The following is an 11,018-nucleotide window of genomic DNA, read 5'->3' on the forward strand; positions in this document are numbered from 1 at the left end:
TTCCTGTCGAAGGGGACAGTGTACAACTGATTCATCCTGACTTGATGTTGTTTTAGGACTCTAGAAATAGTTGTTATGCTTACATTGTGAATATTTCCAAATGTAATGTTGGCTGCCAACTGTCCCGAATCTCTGTGAGTTTTATGCCATTGTTTCTGATGACCATATCAACGATTGCAGTTTCCTGCACAGCAGGGAAAATCGTACCTCTCCCGCCTATGGGAGGTAACCGTTGGGTCCTGAGCCGAAATGCAAAAACAATTACACACAAGTGGGTTTGGAGGCTTTGCTCAATTTACTTCTGTAATGTGCTGTTCAGTCAGATGCCCTTGCAAAATGCACATCTTACTTGTTGTTTTGCCAGAAATTTCTCACAATAGATGCCCCTGTTGAGCGTTACAGATTTGGATTGCACTCTCAGACCAGCGTCTCTCATTGATAGACCATGATTTATTACATGATCAATTATAGTAGCCCTAATCTCACCTGAGACTACAGCTCTTGATCTTCCTCTCAGTCTTCTTCCACCACGTATACGTACTCCTCTCCCTCTCCCTCTCCCAGCCACTCTTCTTCCTCTGTCAGCCACTTCTCTATCTCTGTCTGGGTCCATGTTTACATTACAGTACAGCATTATTCCTAAGATGTCCCCTTTTGTATAGATGGTAATGAAATTGAAAGACTAACACCTGGGTAGGTGTTCAGCTACAATGGGAATCAGCCGTGGTTGGTCTAATTGTTTTGATAGTATTTCATTTTTTAGATTTCAATAGATTTCAATACAATATTACTGTAGAAATGTAGCAGATTGCTGTCTTATTCAATTTTGTGTTATGTTAGGTTTTGAACTTAAGTTTAACAGTTTTGAAAAGAGTATGTAAACGTGTGCAAATTGGCATGTAGGTACATATAGTTTAGGTGGTGGTTGTGTCTGAGTGAGAAAATAATTAATGACGTTTGAAAGATATAGTCATTGAATGCATGTTGTGCCAAAGCAATGAAAAATGATCCACAGTTTAGCCCAGATAGACTGCTGTTGTGCTCGCTGTGTGAAGAGTTTTGAAAAAGTAACCTAAGTATTGAGAAATGGGTCCTAGCAATTAAAAAAAAAAAGAACTGTAACGCTGCAAATTTTTTCCAGAGAATTTAACACTCTGCATAAGAGCAACGCTGTTATCCAGGGCTTGAAGCTGCTGCCCCCTAGTGGTGCTCGTGGAAAGCTGGGTCAAAGGTTGAACATTGTGGATGGTGGAGAATGAGTTCAGCCAAGTGCTTTTCACAACATGGTACATGTGTCTTACCAAGGGTCTTATTAAGTTCCTGAGTAGACTGACACATTCATATCTGAAAAAGGTATTCAGATACAATGTAGTTGTATTATTCTATATGGGGATATTTTCCCAGCTTGTTATGATGCACACAAATGTCCACCGTGAAATCGAATAAATCTACACCACTACAATAGGCCTTAATATATTGACTCCAAGACATGGTATGCCCATAACTGTTTAAACCCTGTTCTTAGTCTGACAGAGTTCATTCTAAAGAGTTCCCCACACTGCGATTCAGAAGCTAAACTTGGACATACTTTACTGGACTGGTTAGGCAAGGGTATGGTCATGTAAGGATATGGTCATGTATGACAGGACTTCCTTTACTAACTCCTATGATTCATGTCCACCTCCCTTAGTACAAAATCAGAAGAGGAGTGTGGTTTCAAACAGTTTCATTTCTAGCTGGTAAGAGTGTTTGTACTGGCCTCTGGCCTTGATGTGCCAGAACATCCCACTTTTACAGTGTGTGTGTGTGTGTGTGTGAGAGCCTCAGTGCATGTGCAATGCATGTGTGTCTGTGTATGCTTGAGTGTACATTTGTTTGTGTGTGTCTGTGTATGCTTGTGTGTACTAAGTTGGTGCGTGAACACACACTCGTGTGTGTGAATGTCTCACTTCAGCACACCCTGAGAGTCCTTGTCTGAAGACCTTGAGGAGGCTAAAGCATGGGGCCCATCCTGGGAGAGGGAGAGAAAGAGACCCTGAACCGATAAGAAACTTTTCACTGGTAGGAACTAGGTGTTCTAACTTTTTCCCTCTTTCCTCACTGTGCTGTTGACATCTGAGAAGAAGATAGCAGCTCGTTATGTAGCAAGTTCACCCTACGCTACAATGGTGAGCAACGACAGCCAATCAACCTTAGCCGAGACACTGAGGCTTTGTCATGCTTGTTGCTTGTTAATTTATAATGTGTTTTTTTATTTTTTTATTTAGAGGGTTGCGCTGGCCCCTGCAAGTGCTTTGCCATGGCCTGAAACCAAGGAGGTGGGCTGAGTGCTGACAGAGAACAAAAAACAGCTACTCTATCTTTCTCAAACATCTTCAAGGTCTCTTGGGAGGAATAAATGCCCCTGAGGAGGTGTTTGCTTTAGGGAGACAGCTCTGGAGCTGTACAGGGTAAGTCAGCTTTATTTATAGGATCTTCACCTGATGCATTTTATAGAACTAAAACCTCAGACAGGCTCACGCAGAATATAAAGTCTCTTTAATGTTTTTCACATTTGCTGTTTAGCAAATGATTAAATTATAATTATTAAATGATTAACAATTTGTCAATGTGCAGTTATTGTCTTATCCAAATGATTGAAGTCCTGAAAATATTGTTTTGCGTATTCTAAAGTATAAGTTACTTGTGCAAAATCAGCTGTACATGATAAAATAGGAATGACTTGTTTTAATGTTTTTCTTTAAATACCATTGTATAAGGTTTAATATGCAAAGTGTTCATTCTGTGAGGTTGTCTGTGTCTCTCCCTTCCAGGTCCACACAGCAGTGGATTCGAGAGGGGTATCTGCACTCGCTGTTCCTTTTTCCTATGCATATACCGCTTTGAGATCTAGCTTTAAAGAGGCATAGGGCATGGGAAAATGGGGCTGCAGAGGTATTTCACCGACAAAACTACCCCTGGTTGGTCAACTACCACAGCCCTGAGTTCTCCCTGTTGGACCTGATCTAGAGGACTCCAGAATAAAAAGACCGCAACAAGACCACACCCTGAACTCAGTGGAGAGACCATACCTCGTAAGGAGAGACTGGATTTTACAATGTCCTGAAACGTTCTGTTGTCATCGGATAGCTCCTTTATTTATGATGATAGTGCTGTAGTACATTTCATAGCTGTCCAAGCTGTTGCTGTATTGCTGACTTTTTATATGAATTAATGTTTTGCAGTGTTTGTTGTCCACCTAGTGGGTGGAATTGTCTGCCTGTTGATGTTCAGTAACAAAGTGTGTAAAAAAATAAGAAACAATTAATGATCTTCAAATGTTTGTCTTATTTTCTATTATAGTACAAATGTATCCCTTAAACTGAATGACCCTGAATAGTTAGTGATAATAAAATCTTTAAAAGATTTACATTGTAGTTATTCTATGACTTAAAAATAAATACCACCATACAACCTTGTATTTAAAGCATGCAGGAATTACGAAATAAGGTTTTTAACAAAACATTTTACCGAACAAGATTTCAAAGAATGGCAAGCCTTTTAAGGTCAAGGGCTTTGCAAAAGATGGTTTAGATCCCAGTAAAGTTCCCCATTAGCTAAGCTATGGAAAGGTTACACTTGAATAATTATACAGTCATTTTTCCTCAATCCTATGAGATTTTAGGACGCATACCCACATAAAGAGGTAATGGTAAAGAGAAACGTTTGAAATAGTGTGGTTCTGATCTTATCAGTCACATTTCCCACAAAACAGGAATTTCAGTGATTTGCCAAAATGATGTGAAGTTCTAAAAACTATGTGAGGTTCTAAGAACTATGCATGGTTCTCAGAATCTTGCCTTTTGATTCTGATAATTCCGATGGCACTAGTTGATTGTACTTGAAGAATGTCTCCTGTATCAGAGCATCTGTAGCCTAGGATAAGATGGAAGAGTGAATGATGGGAAAAAGACAAAAGTGTACATTATGCAGCAAACAGCCATTGGGTCTATTATCCCCCCCCCCCCCCCCCCCCATCAGTCCTGTCAGCTCCACTCTGTCTGCAGCCACTCAGCCACAGAGCTCTTAGCAGGGCAGTTAGCACATCCTCACCTGATTGCCACTCACATGCCGTTCACTGAATAAAAATGTACAGTAATCCCTATTTCCCGTCCATATGTATGAAGGCGTGCATTAGGCATGTTTGAATAACAACTGGGGGACTTTACTGGGATCTAAACCATCTTTTGCAAAGCCCTTGACCTTAAAAAGGCTTGCCATTCCTCAAAATCTGAAATAATGTTAAAAACCTTAAGGGCATTTCTGCATGCTATAAGTACAAGGTGGTATTGTGGTATTTTACCTGCAATGTATCGTCTGATTACTCCCTAACTATGGATCCCTGAAACAGTTATTATTCAAACACGCCCAATGTATGCCTTCATACATGTGGATGGGAAGTACGGACTACCATATATTTTGTTCAGTGTATGGCTGTGCGCTAATCTGTCAGTTAGTTATGTAAAATTGTGGACATCATGTCCCTGCTTGGGAGGGTGGAGGGCAGGTTGTAGTATCTGTAATTTACTTCACTATATTGTAACGTGTGTGCAGGGTTGGGGAGTAACGGATCACGTGTAAGGGATTATTTATGCTGCAGTAGTTTGTGTCAGGGGGCTAGAGTCATTCTGTTATAACTGGAGTATTTCTCCAGTCTTATCCGGTGTCCTGTGTGAATTTAAGTATGCTCCCTCTAATTTTCTTTTTCTCATTCTCATTCTCTCTCTCTCTTTCTCGCGGAGGACCTGAGCCCTAGGACCATGCCTCAGGACTACCTGGCCTGATATGACTCCTTGCTGTCCCCAGTCCACCTGGTCATGCTGCTGCTGCTCCAGTTTCAACTGATCTGCCTGCGACTATGGAACCCTGACCTGTTCACTGGATGTGCTACCTTGTCCCGGACCTGCTGTTTTGGACTCTCTCTCTACCGCACCTGCTGTCTCTAACTCTGAATGATTGGCTATGAAAAGCCAACTGACATTTACTCCTGAGGTGCTGACCTGTTGCACCCTCTACCACCACTGTGATTATTATTATTTAACCCTGCTGGTCATCTATGAACATTTGAACATCTTGGCCATGTTCTGTTATAATCTCTACCCGGCACAGCCAGAAGAGGACTGGCCACCCCTCAGAGCTTGGTTCCTCTCTAGGTTTCTTCCTAGGTTCTGGCCTTTCTATGGAGTTTTTCCTAGCCAGTGTGCTTCTACATCTGCATTGCTTGCTGTTTTAGGCTGGATTTCTGTACAGCCCTTTGTGACATTGGCTGATGTAAAAAGGGCTTTATAAATACATTTGATTGATAGAAAAAAATGGTAACTGTATCCATTAAGTTACCAGCATAATGTTATAATCAGATTACAGATACTTTAGAAAAACTAGATTATTTCGAGGATTACTTTTAAATTCAGAAAGGATGTTTGGGGGAAAAAAATCTTTGACACTTCTCTGTCTTCTCAGTGACATTCAAATCAGAATTGAAAAAAGCCAAAAGTTTACATTTGTTCCACCTGAGCAAGTCTTACCACAAGTCAGAGACCACTATGATGACACACCAAATGTGTTTGATGGATCACGGGAAAAGAGCAGGAATAGGCTTTTGTAGGGTACAGTCCAAGGCATGTCTTCCAATGGTGTGACTGCTGTCGGCCTTCAAAGATTATCCACCTTGAATTAACGCTTGGAGGTAAGGATGACAGCAGTGGTGTGGTCTACAGCGATACGGCTTTAACTTATTATTAATGTCTACATAGCGTATTGATGTGAATCACACCGCTGCTCTCTCATTTAGCTATTTGCGCTTTAAGGATTGTGGTTGTTGTGGATGGCTATTCACAAATCTTAATGTGTATTTGAACCCAATGATGGTTGAATTCAAGTAGTTTAAGTTGCCTATCAATCATTGTTTTTGAAACCAGTGGACAGCCAGTGAAAAATGCGCTCTTGTAACAGCTGCATAGTGCGGATCCCAGCATATGGAATTAAAGTGGGGATTTTATTGCTCAATCTAATTAATGCTGATAAAAAAAAAATTATCCACAGGCCTAATGGACAGATGCTCAAACTCGCACTGTCCATTAAGGGGCAATCTGCAATTATAAGTCCATTATAATATATATACACAGTTGAAGTCTAAATAAAATTTCCACCTCCAGAAATGGGCCAAATAACATATTGGACCATGTACAGTTGAAGTCGGAAGTTTGCATACACCTTAGCCAAATACATTTAAACTCAGTTTTTCACAATTCCTGACATTTAATCCTAGTAAAAATTCCCTATTTTAGGTCAGTTAGGATCACCACTTTATTTTAAGAATGTGAAATGTCAGAATAATAGTAGAGAGAATGATTTATTTCAGCTTTTATTTCTTTCATCACATTCCCAGTGGGTCAGAATTAATATTTCGTAGCAATGCCTTTAAAATGTTTAACTTGGGTCAAACGTTTTGGGTAGCCTTCCACAAGCTTCCCACAATAAGTTGGGTGAATTTTGGCCCATTCCTCCTGACTGAGCTGGTGTAACTGAGTTAGGTTTTATAGGCCTCCTTGCTTGCACACACTTTTTCAGTAATACAAAAGTAATACAAATGTTCTATAGGATTGAGGTCAGGGCTTTGTGATGCCACTCCAATACCTTGACTTTGTTGTCCTTAAGCCATTTTGCCACAACTTTGTAAGTATGCTTGGGGTCATTGTCCATTTGGAAGACCCATTTGAGACCAAGCTTTAACTTCCTGACTGATGTCTTGATGTTGCTTCAATATATCCACATGGTTTTCCTTCCTCGTGATGCCATCTATTTTGTGAAGTGCACCAGTCCCAACCGCAGCAAAGCACACCCACAACATGATGCTGCCACCCCCGTGCTTCACGGTTGGGATGGTGTTCTTTGGCTTGCAAGCCTCCCCCTTTTTCCTCCAAACATAACGATGGTCATTATGGTCAAACAGTTCTATTTTTGTTTCATCAGACCAGAGGACATTTCTCCAAAAAGTACAATCTTTGTCCCCTTGTGCAGTTACAAACTGTAGTCTGGCCTTTCAGGTTGTGTTGATATAGGACTCGTTTTACTGTGGATAAGGATACTTTTGTACCTGTTTCCTCCAGCATCTTCACAAGGTCCTTTGCTGTTGTTCTGGGATTGATTTGCACTTTCCGCAACAAAGTACGTTCATCTCTAGGAGACAGAATGCGTCTCCTTCCTGAACGGTATGACGACTGCGTGGTCCCGTGGTGTTTATATTTGCGTACTATTGTTTGTACAGATGAACGTGGTACCTTCCAGCATTTGGAAATTGCTCCCAATGATGAACCAGACCTGTGGAGCTGATTTCTTATGATTTTCCCATGATGTCAAGCAAAGAGGCACTGAGTTTGAAGGTAGGCCTTGAAATACATCCACAGGTACACCTCCAATTGACTCAAAAGATGTCAATTAGCCTATCAGAAGCTTCTAAAGCCATGACATTTTTCTGGAATTTTCCAAGCTGTTTAAAGGCACAGTCAACTTAGTGTATGTAAACTTCTGACCCACTGGAATTGTGATACAGTGAATCATAAGTTAAATAATCTGTCTGTAAACAATTGTTGGAAAGATTACTTGTGTCATGTACAAAGTAGATGTCCTAACCGACCAAAACTATAGTTTGTTAACAAGAAATGTGTGGAGTGGTTGAAAAACAAGTTTTAATGACTCCAACCTAAGAGTATGTTAACTTCTGACTTCAACTATATATATAATATTTAGTTCAACTGTCACACTCCATGAGAACCCCAAAAATGTGTTTGTTTTTCTCCAACGTTTGTAAACGTTGTAAATGTAAAGAACACTGTATAGCCTCATAACATGATTAAAACAATAATTTTGATATGATGGATGGTCAGTCCTTACCTTTCTTTAACTAGACAAGTCAGTTAAGAACAAATATTTTTTTTCAATGACAACCTAGGAACAGTGGGTTAACTGCCTTGTTCAGGGGCAGAATGACAGATTTTAACCTTGTCAGCTCGGGGATTAGATCTTGCAACCTTTTGGTTACTTGTTCAACACTCTAACCACTAGGCTACCTGCCGCTCTGACCACTCTATTAATCTGAGAGTGGTTACATTTTGGGGCGGCAGGTAGCATAGTGGTTAGTGTGTTGGGGAAATAACCGAAAAGTTGCTGGATCGAATCCCTAATTTCCAAGTCCTATTCTTGAAGATCAAGAGGTATAACATGGAATTCTGTTTTTTTTAATGTAAATATAGAATTTAATCGTATTATATTTAGTAGAAAGCGATGAATTAGAAGAAGCCTACATAACCAACCCATAAAGTAAAATGTTACATCCATATAAGGCCAGCTATGTGAACTTTGACATTGATTTATCCTGCAATAGATGTCGGTCAATTGGTAACATACATTTTTGTCTTCTAATGCCTCTTAAGGGTAAAGTAATCTAAAAGTAACTGAATAATCAGATTACGTTACTGAGTTTGGGTAATCTGAAAGTTACGTTACTGATTACAATTTTGGACAGGTAACTAGTAAATGTAACAAATTACATTTAGAAAGTAACCTACCCAACCCTGCGTGTGTGCATAACGCAATTTTATCAAAACAATTTTATCAAAACTAACAATACAAATACAGTCACTTTTATTTTTACCTGAAGGCCTACGCTTTACATTTAGCCAATACAATACTATCATATTTTATGGCTGCGAATGAATGTCAATCAAAGTTACTTTCAGTAGCTAGCCAGTTTTCCTTGAGTGCCGCAACACCACTCTCATCTGCAGATCACAATTGCCATTTTAGTCATGTACAAAAATAGTTACTCTCAGTCTACAGGCAAGAGGGGAAAGGAACAAAAGATTGACTCATTGGTTGTTATCTGTGCCAATCCAAACGAGTGCAAGAAGCTGAACTATAGAAAACTGTTTATGAGATTTTTTTGCAGAGCCCAATACCAGTCTTGTCTTTAATGGCCCAATATCCAACAGCAATAGGTGTCAGTATCCCTCAGATCCATCAATGGTTTATGCAAAAAGTATCATTTAGGCCTATTGTTTGGAAACATGAAACTCAACATGTATTTGTTTAACTGAGTGCAGAGTCAGGGACTCAATACCAGAGCTGTGATTTTGCAGGACTGCCCACTTGTCCATACCATCATATGTAGGCTACAATATGTACAGTGCATTCGGAAAGTATTCTACCCCTTCCTTTTTTCCACATTTCGCTACATTACAGCCTTATTCTAAAATATATATATTTTTAAATCCTCATCAATCTACACACAATCCCCCATAACGTCAAAGCGAAAACAGATTTTTAGAAATGTTTGCACATTTATTAAAAATAAAAAAACAGAAATATATAATTTACATAAACTTTGTTGTGAGAATCGAAATTGAGTTCAGGTGCATCCCGTTTCCATTGATCATCCTTAAGATGTTTCTACAACTTGATTGGAGTCCACCTGTGGTAAATTCAATTGATGGGACATGATTTGGAAAGGCACACACATGTCTAATGTCTGCAGCATTGAAGGTCTCCAAGAGCTCTGTGGCCTCCATCATTCTTAAATGGAAGAAGTTTGGAACCACCAAGACTATTCCTAGAGCTGGCCACCCGGCCAAATTTAGCAATCAGGGGAGAAGGCCTTGGTCAGGCAGGTGACCAAGAACCCAATGGTCACTCTGACAGGGCACTCTGACAGAGCACCAGAGTTCCTCTGTGGAGATGGGAGACCCTTCCAGAAGGACAACCATCTATGCAGCACTCCACCAATCAGACCTTTATGGTAGAGTGGCCAGACGGAAGCCACTGCTAGTAAAAGGCACATGACAGCTCGCTTGGAGTTTGCCAAAGGGCACCTAAATGACTCTCAGGCCATGAGAACCAAGATTCTTTGGTCTGATGAAACCAAGATTGAACTCGTTGGCCTGAATGCCAACCTACAGTGAGGCATGGTGGTGGCAGCATAATGCTGTGGGGATGTTTTTCAGCGCCAGGGACTGGGAGACTAGTAAGGATCGAGTGAATCATGAACGGAGCAAAGTGAGATAGATCCTTGATGAAAACCTGATCCAGAACGCGCAGGACCTCAGACCGGGGCAAAGGTTCACCTCTCAACAGGACAACGACCCTAAGAACACAGCCAAGACAATGCAGGAGTGGCTTCAGGACAAGTATCATTGTCCTTGAGTGGCCCAGCCATAGTCAGACTTGAACCCAATCGAACATCTCTGGAGAGACCTGAAAATAGCTGTGCAGCTACGCTCCCCATCCAACCTGACAAAGCTTGAGTGGATCTGCAGAGAAGAATGGGAGAAACTCCCCAAATACAGGTGTGCCAAGCTTGTAGCGTTATACCCAATAAGACTCGAAGCTGTAATCGCTGCCAAAGGTGCTTCAAAGTACTGAGTAAAGGGTATGAATACTTATACTCTACGGGATGGGTGTCCCTAACCCGGGACAGTTGTTGCTCAATATGTGATAATGAGACTAGAATGACATTGTAAACAACAGCCAACTTTCCAGGAAATAGACATGTATTTTATAGGCAGAAAGCCTAAATCCTTGTTAATCTAACTGCAGTGTCTAATTTACAGTAGCTATTACAGCAAAAAAATACCAAGCTATTGTATGAGGATAGTGCACAACAAAAAATCTCTTTTATCATGGCAACTGGTTTGATACATTCACCTCTGAAGGTAAATAATCTACTTACATTCAGTAATTTTGCTCTGAGGGTATTAAGGCACAAGGCGAGACCCAAATGCAGACACAGGAGGCAGATGGTTGGAGTCTTACAATGTTTATTAATCCAAAGGGGTAGGCAAGAGAATGGTCATGAACAGGCAAAAAAGGTCAAAACCAGATAAGAGTCCAGGAGGTACAGAGTGGCAGACAGGCTCGTGGTCAAGGCAGGCAGAATGGTCAGGCAGGCAAGTACAAAGTCCAGAAACAGGCAAGGGTCAAAACCG

General features: G+C 40.6%; 1 long non-coding RNA gene across 1 annotated transcript; it reads left to right on the forward strand.

Annotated features, from left to right (window-relative positions):
* The first annotated feature begins 2,281 nt into the window (after positions 1-2,281).
* On the forward strand, positions 2,282-3,312 carry LOC115152638 (uncharacterized). The gene is made up of 2 exons (XR_003867546.1): positions 2,282-2,450; positions 2,814-3,312. It is a non-coding gene; the product is annotated as an uncharacterized LOC115152638 (long non-coding RNA).
* The last annotated feature ends 7,706 nt before the right edge of the window (positions 3,313-11,018 follow it).

The sequence above is a fragment of the Salmo trutta genome, chromosome 18 (genome assembly GCF_901001165.1).
Source record: "Salmo trutta chromosome 18, fSalTru1.1, whole genome shotgun sequence".
Classification (NCBI taxonomy): Eukaryota; Metazoa; Chordata; class Actinopteri; order Salmoniformes; family Salmonidae; genus Salmo; species Salmo trutta.